We start from the raw sequence: 22,923 nt of genomic DNA on the forward strand, positions 1-22,923 counted from the left end.
CACGCCGCTGGCTCTCCGTCAAAGGTCAATAATTGAGGCTTCACTCATACCACGTATTTTCCAGCTTTGAGAGTGAAGTAGTGCTTTCGCATTAAAATGGGTTTTCATTAGAGTTGGAGAAGAAAAAGAACGCTCTTTACCCCGTGTTGGTGTCGCCGGCCGCTGAGCAACATTTGACTACCCATTCCCCTTTCTTTACACTTATTTTCGCATCGCCATTACTGCCCCCTAAAGCTCGGTATGCCCACTCTTGCACATTCCTAAACCCTCTCTTCAGCTAGGCGCTTCACGCTTTTTACTAATATGTGGTAACGAGTACACGGATCGTAGACCGTTCCCTTGCCACGTCTCTTGCTGGCCCTTTGGAGCTGATTATACTTCTTCTTCGATAGTCTTAGGAGGAAACAGCGACCGTCTCCTTAAGGCGCTTTAAGCCTTCTCTCCCTCCCCTCCTTTCACCTTCTTACACTTTGTTTCGCTCCCTGGCCTGGACACCTGCCTGTACATGAAAGGCTGTTGGGGTCAGTGGGTGCCCTTTTCAACGTGTTTTCTTTCCTTCTTCATTTTTATGTATTTTATTTTCTTCTTCCCCTTTGTCCTCATTATTTTGGGTGGTAGTTCGCGCCATTGTTGGACCTAACGTACGTTTGAAAGCCGCCACTTCCGAATATTCTACTGCACCGCCAGCCTCCAGCCCAAACGTTGAATAATAAGCACTGTTTTGTTTTTCCTTTTCCAGAGATGGCCGTAAAGTGCCCTTTCTTGTGTTTCAAGTCGGTAGAATAGCAGTTGTAACTGCAGTAACAGCAGAAGGAGTAGCAGTAGTAGTTGTAGTAGTAGCAGCAGAAGTAGCTGTATGATTATTATTAGTAGCAGTAACAGTTCATGATGCTAAAACAGCGCATATAGGCGACGGACAGGAAGGTCGACACAGGAAGTCATAACAACTCGCCCAACTCAACGTTTTAGTAGTAATAGTAATAATAGTAATAGTAGTAGCAGAAGTAAGTGTAACAGTAAGATTCAAAGTACTAGTAGTTCTTGCATTAGTAGTAGTAGTAACCCTGCAACGGTAACCAGCCTCCGTATGGTTATCGTGGTGGCGACTATGGCGTACAACCGGAGGTTGGCTACCACAGAAACCGCCCTCCGGTGGTAACAGAAGGAAGAGGAGTATTTGCCAAGCAGGAGCAGAATAAACTTTTATTTGTCATAAGACAAAGAGGGCAGGGGTTAGGGATAACGAGAGTGTAACCGTGGAATTCACCTTGAATCGCTGCTCGAGTGGAGGGAACCGTAGAGAAACTCGAAGTACCACCGACTCCACCTTGAGCGCTCCTCAACTGCCAATTTGCTCTGTCAGCATGGTGGACGTCCGATTGTTGGCTTGCGGTGTGGATGTTTTCGTTTTCGACGCGTAAACGAAGCTTTTCACGAACGTGCGTATGGTGCGGGTGCGGCTGCATCACCGTCTGCATTGGGTGAAGAACTTAGGACCAATGTTGTATCGAACACGCCACTCAAGAAGGCCACCAAGCCAGAAGAAATGGCCGAGGCCGTCGTGTTTCTGTGCTCACCTAGGTCAAGCTCCTATATAACAGGTGCATCGCTGGTCGTCCGCGGAGGACTTTACATGTGACTGTTCTTCTTTAGGGGTTTGTGAAACAACTTCAACTTGAAAAAATCGCTCCGTTTTAAATTCTTCCTGGCGCAGCAGGCATTGTATTTAATAAAGCTTCAGGCCAATCTCGCTTCCGTCGTGCGTCGTGAAACTGGTGAAAAGGCGGTACAAATGCGGCTTTCGACGTATATAGAAGACCCAGATATTATACCTCACACAATTTTTGGGTTAGGGCACACTTGTCAACCCAGGACGTGTAACTGCAGCTGACGATGGCGGTTATCTATCCCCCGCGCAAACGCAACAGTAGGGCAATACTGGCACCAGATCTTAAGGGGGCTTTCGGCAACGTGAAGCGCTCCTAGATTCTAGAAAATCTACAGGGTACTCACTGCGGACAGCGTACCTTTATTGCATCAAGCCTTTCTTGCAAGATAGATAGGTGCACATCAAGACTGCCGACTCGAGACCCGAGCCGATACCTATGGGCACCAGGGGGACGCCTCAGGAAGCAGTCCTTTCTCCACTACTGTTCAACGTTGCCGTCATGCACCTGCCGGAACAACTTAATGTCATAAGGGGAATCCGCCACGCCCTCTACGCGGATGGCATAACCATATGGGCAACTGAGGCAAACTGCGGACAGATGGAGGAGGCCCTCCAATAGGGTGCCACTATGGTTCAAAAGTATGCAGAAGAATGCGGACTGCGCTGTTCGCCGGAGAAGTCAGAGCTCCTGACTTGCCCGGGAAGGGGGATACTGCACCGCTGGAAATCTCGGTCCACGATACATGCATTTTCGAGGTGGAAAGAATGCGGATTTTGGGGCTGCTAACAAGGGTGTGAGCTCAGCAGCGATCACGGAGCTCCGAACGGCGTGCGAGCAAGTCATCCGTATGATATCTCGGACCACAACCAAGAAGAACGGTATACTACAACCGGATACTCTTAGGCTAATACAGGCCTTTATCATCTGCAGGATAGTGTGCGTGGCCCTGTACCGTCATATGAGGAAGACCGATCTAAACCATCTGAACATTCGAACGGCTTATCAGAAGACGCTCGGGCTACCCATGAAAGCATCTACAGAGCGTCTGCTAAAACAGGGATTACACAATACGGCTCATGAATTGATTAGCGCCCATCTTACAAGCAAGGTAGTGCGACTGGCCACAACTAAGACAGGCCGCAGGGTCTTGGAAGATTTAAACATTAAGTTTTCGCAACAAGTTGCTGGGAGACAAGATATACCTAAAGAGGGGAAGAGCAAAGTTCTTACGCTTCCGCTTCTCAACAACATGCACCCGGAGCATCATCATGCTAGGCGAGTGGCGAGGAGGAAGAAGATTTGTTTGTTTGTTTTATTGAGGTTTAACGTCCCGAAGCAACTCAGGCTATGAGGAACGCCGTAGTGAAGGGCTCCGGAAATTTAGACCTTCTAGGGTTCTTTTACGTGCACTGACATCGCACAGCACACGGGCCTCTAGAATTTCGCCTTCATTGAAATTCCGCCGCCGCGGCCGGCATCGAACCAGCGGATTTCGGGTTAGCAGCCGAGCGCTGTAACCGCTGAGCCCCCGCGGCGGGCGAGGATGAACGAGTGCTATTGAACGAGTGAATATGAAGGAGTGCTATTCAAGAGAAGAAGGATCCTTCTTTGTGGACGCTGCGGGTCCTGTAGAGGGGATACCGACAGTCTCAGTGGTGCACCAAATGCAAGTCGTGGACGGGCTTTCAGTTCGTAACGGGGATACACAGGCTATGGAGGAAGGGCAGTAGCGATAGCCCTAGCCACAACGCACTCTGCATCGGAATACATAGTTACAGGTTCGCAAGCGACTTATAGAAACTATATGCGTGGTATGATCACGCCGCTAGCTTGCAAAATTCTGTGTCAATGTAGGACTTCAGCTGCACGGAAGGAGCTAATATGTGTACAAGGTCACCAGGGAGTTGAAGGAAACGAGCGTGCACATGCTTCGGCCTGAACTTTTCTTCCCCGGAATCCTTCTACGTCCTCCCTTACTGATTCAGGCTCCCCCTCTGCGTTAAAACATATTCCCAGATATTACAGCATTTGCGCCTTGAAAGGCAGGCAGTCCCGAGGCCCGCTAAGGGTCTTAGTAAATGAGAAGAATGTCACCTTCGAAGGCTATAAAATGTGTCGTTTAATAATCCAGCTACGCTTTACGAGATTGAGCCCGAGTTCTTTTCGGCACAGTGTAAATTTTGCGGCCAGAAGGCAAACGTATACCATATGGTATGGGCTTCTGAGGAAAATAACAGTATTGACATAATAAATCAGCCAACGTGGGACAGCTGGCAAGCGGTCCTCTCCAGCTCGGACCTCGAGTAACAACGAGCCCTCGTCACTAGAGCACAGGCAGCGGCTTTTACCAACAGTGTCCCGGACTAGGGATCCGATCAGCCTTCCCTTAATCTAAGTCATTGTGGCCTTAAATCAACGTTTTTATCATCATAATCTCTGGAGGACGGCGAAGAGCTCGGACGCTGCCTCCCAAGGTTGTTTTGCATACCCACATGACCTTGAAGAACGCCAAAAGTGTTTCGTTACTTTTATTTTGCGTTCCGCTGGCTCTCAAGGCCGTTTTGGATAACATTACCTCGAAGAACGCCAAAAGTATTTTATTCTTTCATTTTGCGCTCCGCTCGCTCCCGAGCTTGATTTGGATACCAACATGCCCTTGAAGAACGCGCAAAGTATTTTATTGCATTTATTTTGTAATCCGCTGCCTCCTGAGGTAGTTTTGTATTCCGGCATGATCTCGAAGAAAGTGAGCAGTACAGCTTTCGCTTAAAAATCGGGCCGCCACCCCGTCCACACCTTCACCGTATAAGACAATGCGGGATAAAAAAAAGCGGTTTCCTAAAACTCGTACCAGCTTCGCCAGTTCTTGTCGGCGGCAACCGTTCACGATATTCCCAGATCCCTGTGAGCGCTCATACCACTCCTTCGGCAGTGGCTCAGTGGTTAAAGGGCAACTCTGAAGATTTTGCGATATCATCGCTCGAAATGAAATTTTAAGTCTGTATTCTTTATGGTAGTTTGATGTCTCATGTAAAATTTCGCACCTGAAAGCGGCGTAGTTTTTCCGCAAGAAATTTTGAAGAGAAGCGCTCCTCGACGCGAGCTGACGCGAGCGGCCCTCATTGATGGAGGAAATTTTACAGGCCACCCTGTACTGTGATGTCAATGCCGTGTCGGCGTGTCAAGCTGGTCAGGCGCGCGCTGGTGTTGGCAGTGCAGAGGAAAACTGAAAATTGGTTTTGAGGGAAATAAATGACGTCGTAATGGACACCCGAACCGCGATGTAAGGCATGAGTGAAAAAATGAAAGAAGGAGTGAACGAAGAAAGGAAGAGACAGGTGCCGTAGTGGAGGCCTCCGGTATTATTTCGACCACCTATGCAATTTCGCGCTGTCTCAACGTGCTTGATGTGATGTGTACGCCGGAGTGATGGGTCACGGCAACTTCTCTTGTGCTGTGGGGTGCAGAAATTCTTCATCTGTGACAATGGGCGTCATCTACCATAGGTTTCCTAGCGATAAGAACCTTCGCGACAAGTGGGTGAGTGCTGTCCGCCGTGTCAACTGGTCTCAGAGCAAGGATTCCTCCTTGTGCTTAGAACATATCGCGCCAGACTGCTGTGAAGACAGCGTGTACCTCAGAGAGAGCTTTGTACTCGCTCAAGCTTGGTTCAACCGGCGTTTGAAGGCAGATTCTGTGCCAACGTTATTCGAGTACAACCGCCCATCGCAGCGGCCAGCTGAACGAAGCGCGGCCGTCAAAAGGAAGCGAACCACGGTAACCGTGCTCAAAGTATGTTGGATTGTAGAACTGTAGCTGGCGTGAATACACTTCCAAAAGCTCGCCGTCGAGACAAAGCTTCGCAAAGAGAGGACTGTTGGTGATGCATGCCCCTGTATAAGGACGTTGTGCACCGCGGCAACGTTCCGGCTGCAGATTCCTTCACCAGACTGCGTCGGCCGGCACTGGCCACACGAACAGCTGTCGGCGGGAGCATCACATTAACTTTTGCTCTGACGATTGTGTCACAAATACATGCACGAGAAAAGGCTCAAGTACTTACTTCTCCGAGTTCAGAACGTCTCCATGCTGCAGGTGACGCGGCCTGTGGTGTGACTCGGCGAGCTCGCGCGGCGGTGGATCATACCTGAAAGGCGACTCGTCGAGCCCAAAATAGTCGAATGAGTTGTCTTCTAAAGACTTGCTGGTCTCGGAAAAGCTGTTCTCCGCGCTTTCAGTTATGTCGACAGCGCGGCTCAGGGTAGTTGAGATATCTTCGGCGACTTCACATCGCGGCGAACAAGCCAGCGACGTCACAGCCAACACCGCACGAAGGCACCTCCCTGGTTTTGGTTTTGCGGTCTCAGTTTCGAGTTTTGCGTTTTTTGCTGTTTAATTTTTTTTTACGGCTGCTTTTGAAAACCTTGTATAGTACACATTACAGGAGGTTCTTAAGAATACAAAACAGCCATTAACTTGAAATGGCTGAAAAATCGCCGGAGTTGCCCTTTAAGCGATACACACCTCCCCTCAGATGACAGGTGCTGGTTTGGTTTTAGGTTGGTTTGGTTTTATGGGGTTAAACGTCCCAAAGCGACTAAGGCTATGAGAGGCCGTAGTGGAGGGCTCCGGAAATTTCGACCGCCTGGGGTTCTTTAACGTGCACTGACATCGCACAGTACACGGGCCTTGAATTTCTCCTCCAAAGAAATCCAGCCGCCTCGGCCGAGATCGAACCCGCGTCTTTCGGGCCAGCAGCCGAGCACCATAGCCACTAAGCCATCGCGGCGGCGGCAGGTGCTGGTACCAATGAGGCATGTGCGACCCAGGTTGCTCTTTCTTACCAACCGCGCACGACCAATCATTCATTTAGCTGCCACCTGCCACGGTAGTGAGCTCGCGCACAATGTGGTGAGCAGGCTATGATGACACCGTGATGACAGGTGGCTGTGATAACACCGCTGTGATGACAGGACCCCCCCCCCCCCTGCCTACCCGAATAGGTCGCTTATCCGGTGCTTTTTCGCTCAGAACGCCGATGACGCCGGGTTTTCTGCACAACAAGACCCTTCAAGCGCTCGCGTTAAAAGCACACGAACGCTAGACGCGAAACGAAGAGCACTCCTCAAGCTTCCGAGGGCGAGAGATGGCGCGGCCAACAGCGCATCTGCGGAACCGTCTTTTTTTGGCCTGGTATCGCTGCATACGTTGCGGAATTTAGGCTAATTCTCACCGATCCAAGAATGTACTTGTTCGAGGAGTGGTTTAAAACAAAAAATTCCGCTAATTGCTCCTCTCTCATAACCCTGATTGGGTTATTAGAGCCCAGCTCAGCCCAGCCCAGCCAGTGTTGAGACGCGGGTTCTCAGTTGCCGTCGGGACGCGGGTCCGCTGTCGCGGGGGTTGATAAGGAGCAGCGGGGGGGTTGATAAGGAGCAGCGTGAAAAAAAAAGTATATGTATTCACATATTTACAAGCACGATACACGGCACGATGTAACACGACAGAAAATGACAGAAACAAAGGAGACGGGAGCCCTTAAATATAGTCGGCACAGACTCCCGCCCCTTTTCGTCCAATCAGGAGCGTCCTGGTGGCTGATTGGCCTGCAAGGCTTGAACGCCAACCCCGGTAGCGTTAAGGCAGCTGTCCGGCCCGAACGCACAACGCGCTCCACGATGACGACGCGCGGGCTCGGAGAGACGCAGGCCTGGACGCCGTCCTTGGGGAGCGTCTCGGTAGCTGACCGGCCGAACGCGCAACACTCTCCACGAAGACGACGCGCACACTCGTTGAGACGCAGGCCTGGACGCCATCCTTGGGAGCGTTCCGGTGTTGGAAATTCAGGGTCACAACAGCACGCCCTCGCCCGGAAAATCGTGCACGAAGGGAAGAGGTCCGCAGCCACTTCACGAAGTGCCGAGGTCGGTGCTTAGTCTTTGTCCGCCGGCCATCAACGGCTCGCCAACCGGTCTCTCCAGATCTGGAATGGAGGTGGTCAGGACCGGAAACAACAACAGCCAGCCAATGCCCTTCCATCTCCCCAGATATCTGCCAGGCTTCTATCTTACCAACAATTTCGCTGACAGGCGACAGGTTCAATCGCGAGTGCACCGTCGCATCACAGACCATTTCCTTCGCGAGTAGAAAAAAGAAACAGAAGATTACAAAACAGCAAAAAAAATAACAGCCCGTCCAAACCCCTTCTTTTCCTTTCCCTTTTTAGAAGCATCGGCTTAAGCCATCTGCGTTGGCATTTGCCTTTCCTTTTTTGTAATGAACCTCGAAGCTTAATTGCTGCAGAGCAAGGCTCCAGCGCAGGAGGCCACCATTTTTGCCCGACATCCGTTCTAGCCAGATTACAGGACAGTGATCCGTCTGCACGATGAACTTCGTACACCCACACCAGGCACGCGCATTCCTTTTCAGAAGCACTGTTTGCTTCTTCCCTGGCAGTGAGCTTCCTGCTTGCATAAAGGATTGGGTGTTTGTTCCCTTGATCATCTGTCTGGCAAAAGACAGCATCCATTCCCCTGCTGCTCGCGTCACACTGGATTATGAACTGTTTTGTATAATCAGGGGACTTTAACACGGGATCCTTCATCAGGGATTCCTTTAGAGTTAGAAAGGACTTTTCTTTCGCAGGGTTCCAGGCGACGCGCTCTGGTTCAGTTTTGCGCAAAGCGTCGGTGAGGGCGCTAGCGATGTCCGAGTACAGCGGTATGTATTGCCCGCAGTACCCTACAAGACCGAGAAAGGCTCTCTCATCTTTCTTTGTTTTCGGCGGGAGGTACGTTGAAATGGCGAGCAACTTTACCTCGGAGGGCATACGAATCCAGCTTCCGACTATATGTCGCAGATAGCCGACTTGCGTTCTCCCAAGTTGACATTTTTCTGGCTTTACCGTGAGACCGGCGCTTTCTAGTTTAGAGAGCAGATTTGTCAGGTGAACCAAGTGCTCATCCCAGTCATCAGAAAAGATGGCCACATCATCTAGATACCGCACAGCATAGGCCTCCAGACCCCGCAACACGTTTCTCATTAGACTCGAAAAACAGAACGCCGCGTTCTTAAGGCCGAAACTGAGCACCGTCGGTGAGAACATTCCGAATGGTGTGACGAAGGTTGCGTACCTCTGAGCCCTCTCTGAAAGGGGTACTTGCCAATATCCTCTTACGAAGTCCAAAGTTGATATAAATTTTGCGGCACTAACCTGTTCAATCCTTTCTTCAATGTTAGGAATAGGAAAGATTTGTTCATTTGTGAGTACGTTAAGTTTTGTGTAGTCGATGCATGGTCGCGGATCTTTTCCCGGGGCCTCAACGATAATCATGGGTGAGCTATAGTCAATTACTACCTCTTTTATCGCCCCTAGCTCCAGCCTCTTGCGCACCTCACTCTCGAGAATGGCCAGCTGTTTAGGCGACATCCGGTAGGGCTTTGAACTCACGCGGGAGGCATCCTCTTTTAGCTCAATATCGTGCGTCACAAGGTTGGTATGCCCTGGTCGTTTTGAGAACATATCTTTGAATTCTCCGATGACCTCTCGGAGGCCTTGAAGCTGACGCGAATCAAGGACATGCGATTTTACGATCAGCTTCGCAATATCCTCGACTGAGAAATTTTGAGTGACGTTCTCCAGTTCAGGAATGTCCTGTGTAACCTCCTCCTGCAGGTTCACAGTCATATTCACGATTGCTTCGCGTTCCCTGTAAGCTTTCAAAAGGGTTGCGTGATAGATCTTGCAGATCTTTCGCTTGCCTGGCATTCTGACAAGATAATTAGTGGGGGACAGTTTTTCTAAAATAAGTGCTGAACCTTCCCATTGGATTTCTAATTTGTTTGCCTTCGAAGGCCTGAGGTACATAACCCTGTCGCCCGGACTGAATGTGAGCTCTCTTGCATTTCGGTCATAATATGCTTTTGCGCTGGCTCTGCTAGCGTCCATTTCTTTTTCTGCAAGCTTCTTAGCATTGTCCATCCTCTCTAGAAGAGTCAGAACGTACTCAACAACTGTTGTGTCCTCGCTTCGTCCTTCCCATATTTCTCGGAGCATAAGCATAGGTGACTTTAGGTTTCATCCGTAAACAAGCTCGGCCGGAGCGAACCCTGTCGATTCATGCGGCACTGTCTGAAGTGCAAAAAGTGTAGCTGGAATGCAGGTGTCCCAATCTTTTTTATGTTCATAGCAAAGGGCCCGAAGGTTTTTCTTTATAGTGGAGTGACTCCGCTCGACACTATTGGATTGAGGGTGGTACACCGAGCTATGAATCACCTGGATGCCGCACCGTTCGAAGAATGTGGTTGTCAATACGCTAGTAAACACGGAACCCTGATCGCTCTGCACCTCTGATGGGAAGCCTACACGTGCGAAAACAGACAGTAAACCATCGACCACAGCCGTGGAGGTTAGCTCTTTCAGCGGCACTGCCTCTGGGAACTTAGTAGCTGGGACACCATTGTGAGCAAATACTTATTTCCCTGATTAGTTAGCGGTAGAGGCCCGACAATGTCGATCACGAGGCGTTTGAACGGCTCCGTTATCACAGGAACTAGCTGCATTGGAGCTTTGACCTTGTCATGCGGCTTTCCTACTGGTTGGGAACTGTCGCATGAACGCGCGAACTGCTCTACGTGATGGAAACAATTAGGCCAGTAGAACTCCTGCAAGAGGCGTGCTTTGCTTTTCTTTACCCCTAGGTGACCCGACCAGCCGCTGCCATGACAGAGATTTAGCAAGTGCTGTCTGTACTTTGTTGGCACGACCAACGTATCGAAAATTGCCCCTCTGTTGTCCTGATAACGACGAACCAACAGCCCATTTCTTTTTAGCAGCGTGAATTCTTTCTAGCAACTCCTGCTCTGGCTGAACTGTGGAGTTTTCTTAATGTTTTGTCTGCCTCCTGGTCCTCAGTAAACTGCTCCTTGCTTACTGAGAGCAAGCGCTCGAAATGGTTGGACGACGGTGGTAACAACGAACTAGGTTCCGCCGATACTCTCCCTGTTTCCAACTCTCTCTCTGACTCGACCATGGTGCCATCGTCGCCGTCTAGGCCGTCAGAGCTCCTCTCCAGTTGCTTTTCCACAACATGCCCCGTTGTTTCATCTTCGTCTGTTCTAGGGTCACCTCGTACTTTAGCTGGCTTGCTAACTCTCTCGCTCTAGGGCGGGTTAGCGCGCAAACGTCTCCTTGCTCAAAGGTAGTTCCCCTCTCCCTGAGCAACATCTCAGACTTGTTAGAGAACAAATAAGGATACTCATTGGGCAGATTCTCGGAAACAGCGGCTTCCGCAGCAAGGGTACCGAACGGGCCCTCAATACATACTCGGGCTAAAGGAAGACAGGCCGTATCTTCCTGTACGACTTGCCTAATCCAGGCGCATTCCCCTGTGAAATCTGTTGCAGACACGTACGAGGGGTGAACTACATGCATGGTAGCCGCTGAGCCTCTTAGTACTCAGCATTTCTTTCCATTCACTGTGAATTCTCTCATGAATGGCTTAAGTAAAGCCAAGTTCCCATCAGCGTCGCTTACATAGGAAAACACTACTCGCTGATTTGGGCAACTTGAAGCAAAGTGCCCCGGTTGTTGACACTTGAAACATACACTCTGCCTTGGTGCTTCATATCTTTGATTTTTATTGTTTCCCTCCCTCCTCCTGTGCTGGAGGATGGTGGCTGAGCGACGCCGGCTTCGGCTCTCTTCGACTCCGCGTCCAGTTTCCTTTGATCAATGTCCTGCTGTCGGCGTGCTAACTCGAGCTCCTTCTCTCGAAGCTGAAGCTCTCGATCGCGTTGCTTCTGTTCCAGCTCGCGCTGTTCCTTCTCAGCCGCTTTCCTTTTCTTAATCAATTCCCATGTCTCGATAAGCTCTTCACCGTCCGCTCCGAAAGATATTATTGCCTCTATGATTTCCGGTTTCCGCATGGCCTTCCCAAGTTCAACCCCTAATGCTTTGCTAATCAAAATTAGATCCGGCTTTTGCAAAGATTTCAGGTCCATGATGCGCTCAAACACTCGACCGATCCCCTATCTCTTCTTAGCAATGCGTACAACAATCAGTACTCACAACACTGCCAAAAAAAAGCCTGCCAGCTAAATTCAAAAGCCTGGCAAAATACCTCAGGGAAGAAAGGTCGGACACCCAAAGAGCCGCGATCATGGGGTCCACCGACATGGGAGCTCTTGCAACTGCCAACGCTGCTAGGCGATGCGAAGAGCTGACTTCGATCCCACCGGTGCCATCCAGTTGTTGAGACGCGGGTTCTCAGTTGCCGTCGGGACGCGGGTCCGCTGTCGCCGACCGGCCGGAGCAATGATGAGACAGGAGGTTGATAAGGAGCAGAGTGAAAAAAAAAGTATATGTATTCACATATTTACAAGCACGATACACGGCACGATGTAACACGACAGGAAATGACAGAAACAAAGGAGACGGGAGCCCTTAAATATAGTCGGCACAGACTCCCGCCCCTTTTCGTCCAATCAGGAGCGTCCTGGTGGCTGATTGGCCTGCAAGGCTTGAACGCCAACCCCGGTAGCGTTCCGGCAGCTGTCCGGCCCGAACGCACAACGCGCTCCACGATGACGACGCGCGGGCTCGGAGAGACGCAGGCCTGGACGCCGTCCTTGGGGAGCGTCTCGGCAGCTGACCGGCCGAACGCGCAACACTCTCCACGATGTCGACGCGCGGGCTCGGAGAGACGCAGGCCTTGACGCCGTCCTTGGGGAGCGTCTCGGCAGCTGACCGGCCGAACGCGCAACACTCTCCACGAAGACGACGCGCACACTCGTTGAGACGCAGGCCTGGACGCCATCCTTGGGAGCGTTCCGGTGTTGGAAATTCAGGGTCACAACAGCACGCCCTCGCCCGGAAAATCGTGCACGAAGGGAAGAGGTCCGCAGCCACTTCACGAAGTGCCGAGGTCGGTGCTTAGTCTTTGTCCGCCGGCCATCAACGGCTCGCCAACCGGTCTCTCCAGATCTGGAATGGAGGTGGTCAGGACCGGAAACAACAACAGCCAGCCAATGCCCTTCCATCTCCCCAGATATCTGCCAGGCTTCTATCTTACCAACAATTTCGCTGACAGGCGACAGGTTCAATCGCGAGTGCACCGTCGCATCACAGACCATTTCCTTCGCGAGTAGAAAAAAGAAACAGAAGATTACAAAACAGCAAAAAAAATAACAGCCCGTCCAAACCCCTTCTTTTCCTTTCCCTTTTTAGAAGCATCGGCTTAAGCCATCTGCGTTGGCATTTGCCTTTCCTTTTTTGTAATGAACCTCGAAGCTTAATTGCTGCAGAGCAAGGCTCCAGCGCAGGAGGCCACCATTTTTGCCCGACATCCGTTCTAGCCAGATTACAGGACAGTGATCCGTCTGCACGATGAACTTCGTACACCCACACCAGGCACGCGCATTCCTTTTCAGAAGCACTGTTTGCTTCTTCCCTGGCAGTGAGCTTCCTGCTTGCATAAAGGATTGGGTGTTTGTTCCCTTGATCATCTGTCTGGCAAAAGACAGCATCCATTCCCCTGCTGCTCGCGTCACACTGGATTATGAACTGTTTTGTATAATCAGGGGACTTTAACACGGGATCCTTCATCAGGGATTCCTTTAGAGTTAGAAAGGACTTTTCTTTCGCAGGGTTCCAGGCGACGCGCTCTGGTTCAGTTTTGCGCAAAGCGTCGGTGAGGGCGCTAGCGATGTCCGAGTACAGCGGTATGTATTGCCGGCAGTACCCTACAAAACCGAGAAAGGCTCTCTCATCTTTCTTTGTTTTCGGCGGGAGGTACGTTGAAATGGCGAGCAACTTTACCTCGGAGGGCATACGAATCCAGCTTCCGACTATATGTCGCAGATAGCCGACTTGCGTTCTCCCAAGTTGACATTTTTCTGGCTTTACCGTGAGACCGGCGCTTTCTAGTTTAGAGAGCAGATTTGTCAGGTGAACCAAGTGCTCATCCCAGTCATCAGAAAAGATGGCCACATCATCTAGATACCGCAGAGCATAGGCCTCCAGACCCCGCAACACGTTTCTCATTAGACTCGAAAAACAGAACGCCGCGTTCTTAAGGCCGAAACTGAGCACCGTCGGTGAGAACATTCCGAATGGTGTGACGAAGGTTGCGTACCTCTGAGCCCTCTCTGAAAGGGGTACTTGCCAATATCCTCTTACGAAGTCCAAAGTTGATATAAATTTTGCGGCACTAACCTGTTCAATCCTTTCTTCAATGTTAGGAATAGGAAAGATTTGTTCATTTGTGAGTACGTTAAGTTTTGTGTAGTCGATGCATGGTCGCGGATCTTTTCCCGGGGCCTCAACGATAATCATGGGTGAGCTATAGTCAATTACTACCTCTTTTATCGCCCCTAGCTCCAGCCTCTTGCGCACCTCACTCTCGAGAATGGCCAGCTGTTTAGGCGACATCCGGTAGGGCTTTGAACTCACGCGGGAGGCATCCTCTTTTAGCTCAATATCGTGCGTCACAAGGTTGGTATGCCCTGGTCGTTTTGAGAACATATCTTTGAATTCTCCGATGACCTCTCGGAGGCCTTGAAGCTGACGCGAATCAAGGACATGCGATTTTACGATCAGCTTCGCAATATCCTCGACTGAGAAATTTTGAGTGACGTTCTCCAGTTCAGGAATGTCCTGTGTAACCTCCTCCTGCAGGTTCACAGTCATATTCACGATTGCCTCGCGTTCCCTGTAAGCTTTCAAAAGGGTTGCGTGATAGATCTTGCAGATCTTTCGCTTGCCTGGCATTCTGACAAGATAATTAGTGGGGGACAGTTTTTCTAAAATAAGTGCTGAACCTTCCCATTGGATTTCTAATTTGTTTGCCTTCGAAGGCCTGAGGTACATAACCCTGTCGCCCGGACTGAATGTGAGCTCTCTTGCATTTCGGTCATAATATGCTTTTGCGCTGGCTCTGCTAGCGTCCATTTCTTTTTCTGCAAGCTTCTTAGCATTGTCCATCCTCTCTAGAAGAGTCAGAACGTACTCAACAACTGTTGTGTCCTCGCTTCGTCCTTCCCATATTTCTCGGAGCATAAGCATAGGTGACTTTAGGTTTCTTCCGTAAACAAGCTCGGCCGGAGCGAACCCTGTCGATTCATGCGGCACTGTCTGAAGTGCAAAAAGTGTAGCTGGAATGCAGGTGTCCCAATCTTTTTTATGTTCATAGCAAAGGGCCCGAAGGTTTTTCTTTATAGTGGAGTGACTCCGCTCGACACTATTGGATTGAGGGTGGTACACCGAGCTATGAATTACCTGGATGCCGCACCGTTCGAAGAATGTGGTTGTCAATACGCTAGTAAACACGGAACCCTGATCGCTCTGCACCTCTGATGGGAAGCCTACACGTGCGAGAACAGACAGTAAACCATCGACCACAGCCGTGGAGGTTAGCTCTTTCAGCGGCACTGCCTCTGGGAACTTAGTAGCTGGGACACCATTGTGAGCAAATACTTATTTCCCTGATTAGTTAGCGGTAGAGGCCCGACAATGTCGATCACGAGGCGTTTGAACGGCTCCGTTATCACAGGAACTAGCTGCATTGGAGCTTTGACCTTGTCATGCGGCTTTCCTACTCGTTGGGAACTGTCGCATGAACGCACGAACTGCTCTACGTGATGGAAACAATTAGGCCAGTAGAACTCCTGCAAGAGGCGTGCTTTGCTTTTCTTTACCCCTAGGTGACCCGACCAGCCGCTGCCATGACAGAGATTTAGCAAGTGCTGTCTGTACTTTGTTGGCACGACCAACTTATCGAAAATTGCCCCTCTGTTGTCCTGATAACGACGAACCAACAGCCCATTTCTTTTTAGCAGCGTGAATTCTTTCTAGCAACTCCTGCTCTGGCTGAACTGTGGAGTTTTCTTAATGTTTTGTCTGCCTCCTGGTCCTCAGTAAACTGCTCCTTGCTTACTGAGAGCAAGCGCTCGAAATGGTTGGACGACGGTGGTAACAACGAACTAGGTTCCGCCGATACTCTCCCTGTTTCCAACTCTCTCTCTGACTCAACCATGGTGCCATCGTCGCCGTCTAGGCCGTCAGAGCTCCTCTCCAGTTGCTTTTCCACAACATGCCCCGTTGTTTCATCTTCGTCTGTTCTAGGGTCACCTCGTACTTTAGCTGGCTTGCTAACTCTCTCGCTCTAGGGCGGGTTAGCGCGCAAACGTCTCCTTGCTCAAAGGTAGTTCCCCTCTCCCTGAGCAACATCTCAGACTTGTTAGAGAACAAATAAGGATACTCATTGGGCATTCTCGGAAACAGCGGCTTCCGCAGCAAGGGTACCGAACGGGCCCTCAATACATACTCGGGCTAAAGGAAGACAGGCCGTATCTTCCTGTACGACTTGCCTAATCCAGGCGCATTCCCCTGTGAAATCTGTTGCAGACACGTACGAGGGGTGAACTACATGCATGGTAGCCGCTGAGCCTCTTAGTACTCAGCATTTCTTTCCATTCACTGTGAATTCTCTCATGAATGGCTTAAGTAAAGCCAAGTTCCCATCAGCGTCGCTTACATAGGAAAACACTACTCGCTGATTTGGGCAACTTGAAGCAAAGTGCCCCGGTTGTTGACACTTGAAACATACACTCTGCCTTGGTGCTTCATATCTTTGATTTTGATTGTTTCCCTCCCTCCTCCTGTGCTGGAGGATGGTGGCTGAGCGACGCCGGCTTCGGCTCTCTTCGACTCCGCGTCCAGTTTCCTTTGATCAATGTCCTGCTGTCGGCGTGCTAACTCGAGCTCCTTCTCTCGAAGCTGAAGCTCTCGATCGCGTTGCTTCTGTTCCAGCTCGCGCTGTTCCTTCTCAGCCGCTTTCCTTTTCTTAATCAATTCCCATGTCTCGATAAGCTCTTCACCGTCCGCTCCGAAAGATATTATTGCCTCTATGATTTCCGGTTTCCGCATGGCCTTCCCAAGTTCAACCCCTAATGCTTTGCTAATCAAAATTAGATCCGGCTTTTGCAAAGATTTCAGGTCCATGATGCGCTCAAACACTCGACCGATCCCCTATCTCTTCTTAGCAATGCGTACAACAATCAGTACTCACAACACTGCCAAAAAAAAAGCCTGCCAGCTAAATTCAAAAGCCTGGAAAAATACCTCAGGGAAGAAAGGTCGGACACCCAAAGAGCCGCGATCATGGGGTCCACCGACATGGGAGCTCTTGCAACTGCCAACGCTGCTAGGCGATGCGAAGAGCTGACTTCGATCCCACCGGTGCCATCCAGTTGTTGAGACGCGGGTTCTCAGTTGCCGTCGGGACGCGGGTCCGCTGTCGCCGACCGGCCGGAGCAATGAAGAGACAGGAGGTTGATAAGGAGCAGAGTGAAAAAAAAAGTATATGTATTCACATATTTACAAGCACGATACACGGCACGATGTAACACGACAGGAAATGACAGAAACAAAGGAGACGGGAGCCCTTAAATATAGTCGGCACAGACTCCCGCCCCTTTTCGTCCAATCAGGAGCGTCCTGGTGGCTGATTGGCCTGCAAGGCTTGAACGCCAACCCCGGTAGCGTTCCGGCAGCTGTCCGGCCCGAACGCACAACGCGCTCCACGATGACGACGCGCGGGCTCGGAGAGACGCAGGCCTGGACGCCGTCCTTGGGGAGCGTCTCGGCAGCTGACCGGCCGAACGCGCAACACTCTCCACGATGTCGACGCGCGGGCTCGGAGAGACGCAGGCCTGGACGCCGTCCTTGGGGAGCGTCTCGGCAGCTGACCGGCCGAACGCGCAACACTCTCCACGATGTCGACGCGCGGGCTCGGAGAGACGCAGGCCTGGACGCCGTCCTTGGGGAGCGTCTCGGCAGCTGACCGGCCGAACGCGCAACACTCTCCACGATGTCGACGCGCGGGCTCGGAGAGACGCAGGCCTGGACGCCGTCCTTGGGGAGCGTCTCGGCAGCTGACCGGCCGAACGCGCAACACTCTCCACGATGTCGACGCGCGGGCTCGGAGAGACGCAGGCCTGGACGCCGTCCTTGGGGAGCGTCTCGGCAGCTGACCGGCCGAACGCGCAACACTCTCCACGATGTCGACGCGCGGGCTCGGAGAGACGCAGGCCTGGACACCGTCCTTGGGGAGCGTCTCGGCAGCTGACCGGCCGAACGCGCAACACTCTCCACGATGTCGACGCGCGGGCTCGGAGAGACGCAGGCCTGGACGCCGTCCTTGGGGAGCGTCTCGGCAGCTGACCGGCAGAACGCGCAACACTCTCCACGATGTCGACGCGCGGGCTCGGAGAGACGCCGGCCTGGACGCCGTCCTTGGGGACCGTCTCGGTAGCTGACCGGCCTAACGCGCAACACTCTCCACGAAGACTATGCGCACACTCGTTGAGACGCAGGCCTGGACGCCATCCTTGGGAGCGTTCCGGTGTTGGAAATTCACGTTCACAACACCAGCCAGCCAGCCATCCCGTCCGGCCGCCCGTCCGCCCGTCCCTCCGCCCGTCCATCCGTCCGTCCGTGTGCATATCTGTCTGTCTGTCCATCTGTCTGTACACTGTAAAAAAATTTGCTCAAGTTTACGTAGAAACCTGGAGGCAATGCGTTGCCGAGCACTTTCCGCAATTCATAAACGGACGCTTTGAGAAACACGGCAAGTCCTTAAAGGGGTCGTGAAACGTTTTCCGAAAATTTTGAACGACGTGTGTATTTGGAATTCTGACCCTTCATTCTATAGTATACTTTGGTTCGTTTCATCGTCTGGGTTGATTGAATAGCGAAAAAAACTAAATTTCGGTTTCCCAGCGCGCGTCCCCCTCAACTCACAGCAAACGTCATTTTAAGAAGCCAATCAGAGGCTTCTGTCGTTAACACAACATGGCGGCTTAGCGGGGCCTCTTTAGCCATAGTTGACCGAGGTTACAGCACGCATATTGACTCGAATGTGGCAGCGTCGTCTGCTCAGAATGGAGTCTGCTAGCTGTCAAGCCATGGAGGTGTCAAGCTGACACATGTGCGAAAACTTCTACGGCGCGCCGCACCAGTCGCCGCTTGCGAACTGCCGCCTACAGCAAGCAGGGACACGGAGCGGCAAGCATCTTTGCGCCACTAGACTCATGCCCGGCCCACATCCGGTGTAACACTTTGCCACCGCACACCAGCGCCTGCGCGCTGCTACTGAAGTTCGCACCAGAAAACACAAAATAGCGATGTTATCAGAAAGACCGCCGGCTGTACTCGGGCGGCCACAAAGCATGCCTGCCCACGTAGTGCGCTTTCGTCAACGGCGCTGGACGCGGGCGCGCCGGGCGACGAACTGCACTGCTCTCTGGCTGCCCTGGTCGTCGCTAGGCCTGTTTCGCATTGAAGCCGCGATGGACAGCGCTTCGGAAGTAGCCTGGGTTATAATAAAATGCCTGCTTTTGGCATCGCTTTACTGTCAACAGCATCGTCTCACAACAAAACATATGGTCATTGTTGCGGTGCGCTCGGCAGCGGAGCTGTATAGCGGACGCCAGGCGCGCAAGCCGGACCGCAACGGGCAGCGGCAGCTGAGCGGCGGTCCGAGGCAGGCTGAGGCAATGCTTTCGTATTCAAAGCACTTAAGCAGTCTTAAGTGAGCTCAGTAAATTTTCCCAAAATTGCACAGTAGAGTTTGGTTGTCGCTTATGCCCAGCAACACTACTGTAGAACTCCCCGCCTCCGGTGTGTTTTTAAAGAGTAAATCTAAAACATTGGTTTCTCATGTCGCATCCAGGACGAATAAACGTCTGAAGAGCGTTACATATTCAAAGCAATTCTTTGCCACACCGGCCCGAAGCTCTACGACTAGGGTCGTATAGTGACTACCCAATTCGGGAAGATTTTTATCCACCGCTTACGGTTTTTGTTGCCTCGGTCAGCACACCTAGAATATTGACTTTACTTCCTGTGGGATGAGGCAACGAACATAACCACAACGGCCGACCACGATTCAATGCAATCTCCGCCCACAACATATCACTTTGACTGTACAGTATATGTCAATTGTTTGATAGCACACCACGGCATCCACTGACAAAAAAACACCTCCCCTGAAATGAATTTAATCCTTGCGATAACTAAACCCCTGGAAACACTTGTTCGTCCAGAGTGTCCACATTCAGAAAGTATTTAGTCCATACAAGAATGACGGATGGCTGCAGTATCTACGACGATAGAAAATCCATAACTTTTCTCTCAAACGACACTGCAATTCGCAGTAATTCACAACATGCAAGGTTTAGACCAAGGTTGCTGTTTAAAACTTTTAAACATAGATTTTCTTTTAGATAGCAGGGCGCTTTTTTCTGAATAGCATTGTCAACGCGGTAGTAAGCAAGAACGCAGCTCATACCTCCTAACAAGCAGTCTGGTTAACTGATTTTGAATAATTCACTTTTAACTATTACTGTCAGGCTCTTAGTGACAGTAAACATCTCTTAGTGACAGTAAAACCTGATATGGATATTAGTTACGGTGGACTACACGGCTCTTAATAATTAAATAGCCTAACAGCAACGGTTAAAAGTTATCTATTCAATATTAGTTAACCAGCCTGCTAATTAGCACGTCTTAGTTGTATTTTGATCTACTAACAGCTGACAATGTTGTTCCCAAAAAAGCGCTCTTATAAACTCAAAACGGCTATTTTTAAAAATTGTGGAAGCTCCTAAGTGAAACACTGTATATAGGCATCAGAAAGCAGACAAAACATAGAAAACGCAATAAAGACAAACACGAGAGATACGTTAACACAAAAGGTAGGTAAAGCGGAACACCAGCAGTGTATACGCTTGACACTGGCACAATTCTACAGCCTGGAGGCAAAGAAAGGACTCTCCCCGTCAGGACTAGAAGGCGTTTCGTGCGGATGGACAACGTGTTGAGCAGTAGCTTAGTTCCTCAGATAGTAGCGCCGCAGCTGGCGTTGGTTGTGGACGTTGGTATTCCGGGAACGACCTCACATGTCCGCACTTTGCAGTAGCACGAACGGAACTCTGAAAGAAATCATACTCGTTCAAATATACATGAACACAGCGAACACACAAAAACGGTAGTTTGGGCTTCATCAACTACAAGAGATACGAAGTCGTCTTTCGGCGATCACGTTTGGTTTAGTTTCGCTTGCGGAGAAAGGCCGATGTCCTGAATGTCGATGAGGGCGCGAATTCTCAGCCGGTAATGCGGAGCGTTGTCTCGGATCCTGCGCTAAGTGGAAGGTGAGCGTAACTGGCTACTCTATTGCGCTTTCACCGCAGTGTTAGTGTTGACTGTCGATGAACACTGTGCCGCAATACAGGAAAATTCGTTTGATTGCACCAAAGTTCTGCAAAAGGAAAATATTCCATCTCAGGACACCAGGACCAGAGGAGCGTAGCGCATTGTGCTTTTATCGCACACACGTCCTACCTAGCCCGAGTGCTAAGAGTAACACGTCACCATGCTAAACCGAAAAGGTTTCGAGCGTGCCAGCGTTTCTCAATCCAGTATCGTATGAGAAGCGGAAGCCGGACAGCTGGCAGTGCAGCACACTGATATGTATGTACCACAGAATTTTTCACTTTTTGTATGTTTCCACTGGAAATTCAATGAAAAGCATGCCACCTTATCCCTTAATTAAGGCTCTGATTTGTGCAAACTGGCACTGTTTAATTATTCAACAGCACGGGATGACTGGGCATACGAAAGAAACAACGCGCTTCTTTCTTTTTTCGGTCCTGTCCTGCAGGTGCTGTGGCGCATGTGCGGGCCTCGTGTTTTGATGCGCTTGCTGGGGTCACCGTACTTGCACTGCTTTGCCCCGGAAACGAGCTGTCGTAAAAGCTCGTGGCAGTGATCTGAGGAGGGCTAGCGCTGCTGCATCCGAATATGTAACGAGAGCAGCACTGTGCAGCACTGTACTCGAGCCGAGCTGAGTCGTCAACGTACCGGGAAGAAGGCACTAGTCAGCAATGTCTTTGAGTGGACGGTTGGCACTAGTGACGGGCGGCTCTGGCGGCATCGGTGAGGGGAACACGGGGAATCAAGTTTTGGGGAACACTAAAAACCCTCCCTTTCCTGTCGTCCTTTCGTCTATGGTAACTTCCAGCAGGAAGGCAATCACCACTTATTTGCATTACGTGTGGAAAACGTGATAGCATTGCACCGGCAAGGACGCCTTGGGAAACTTCGGGCCAGAACATGCCGGCGAAAAAACCCCGAATGGCAAGGGATACGAGCCCCTTTAGACGCCCGCGTTGTTGTTGGTTCGACTCCTGAATTATGTCCGATGAAAGTTACGACTAGCAATTCTGTTCTAGATCACCCCCCGGTTCGAACGCGACCAGTACAGCACTTGTGTGAGAATTTGGGGCCCAGAGTCTTTGCGCAAAAAAACGCCTCACGGGGCAAGATAATGTGTCGTCGCTCGGAGGGTACATATAAGGAAAGCCAAGTATCGTGCTCGTCGGAGCACATCTTCTTTGCTGACGTCACTTTCTGTCGTCATTAGCTGTATGTGGCGACATCTTTCGCGTTCGAATTCCTTCACCTGACCTTGTTATGTCACACACCTCTTGACTGATGACAACTCCGCGTCTTCTCAAGAATGGGCTCCGCGTGCTTATCGCTTATGGCCGGGTCAGTCATTTCCTCTGCTCTTGACAACGTTAACCAGTCTCATCTTTTTTAAGCCGGAGTGACAATATTTAGAATGTATTAAGTGTATATTTGCAGTTTATTTTTAATGCGATATATATATTTCATGTGCATTTTCAGTTTTTTTTTCAATGTATTATAGGTGTGCTAAGTGGGCAAAAGTTGTACCTTTGACGTATTTCTAAGAACATTCAAAATATTATTCCTAATATACTTGGAAAACATTCGTATTGCAATTTAAGCATAGGAACACAAAAATACGAAATTAATATGAAATAAATATGATATGGACGAAATACATTTTAACACACTCTTTTTTCGATAAGGGGCAGTTCCATTCGGCATTGTTATTACCTGAGAAGAACTGAATCGAGAGGCTTGGAAGAAGGAGTGTAATGGCAACGCTTTATAAAGTTTGTGAACCAGGACATATATTATGCGGCGGTTTGTTCACTTCTCTGGCTTGTTGACGATACGCTTATCGATGCGCGCTGCACTTGTCTGGCAGATTCAGTTGTGCCAGCACACCGCAGTAATGCGCCCTTCGGGGGAAAAGTATGATAAGAGCGCAACACAATGAAACCAGTGCACGCTAACCGGAGCAAGGACCCTGCAACCGCT

This window comes from Amblyomma mixtum, chromosome 8 (assembly GCF_055824585.1).
Source record: "Amblyomma mixtum isolate Tamu chromosome 8, ASM5582458v1, whole genome shotgun sequence".
Classification (NCBI taxonomy): Eukaryota; Metazoa; Arthropoda; class Arachnida; order Ixodida; family Ixodidae; genus Amblyomma; species Amblyomma mixtum.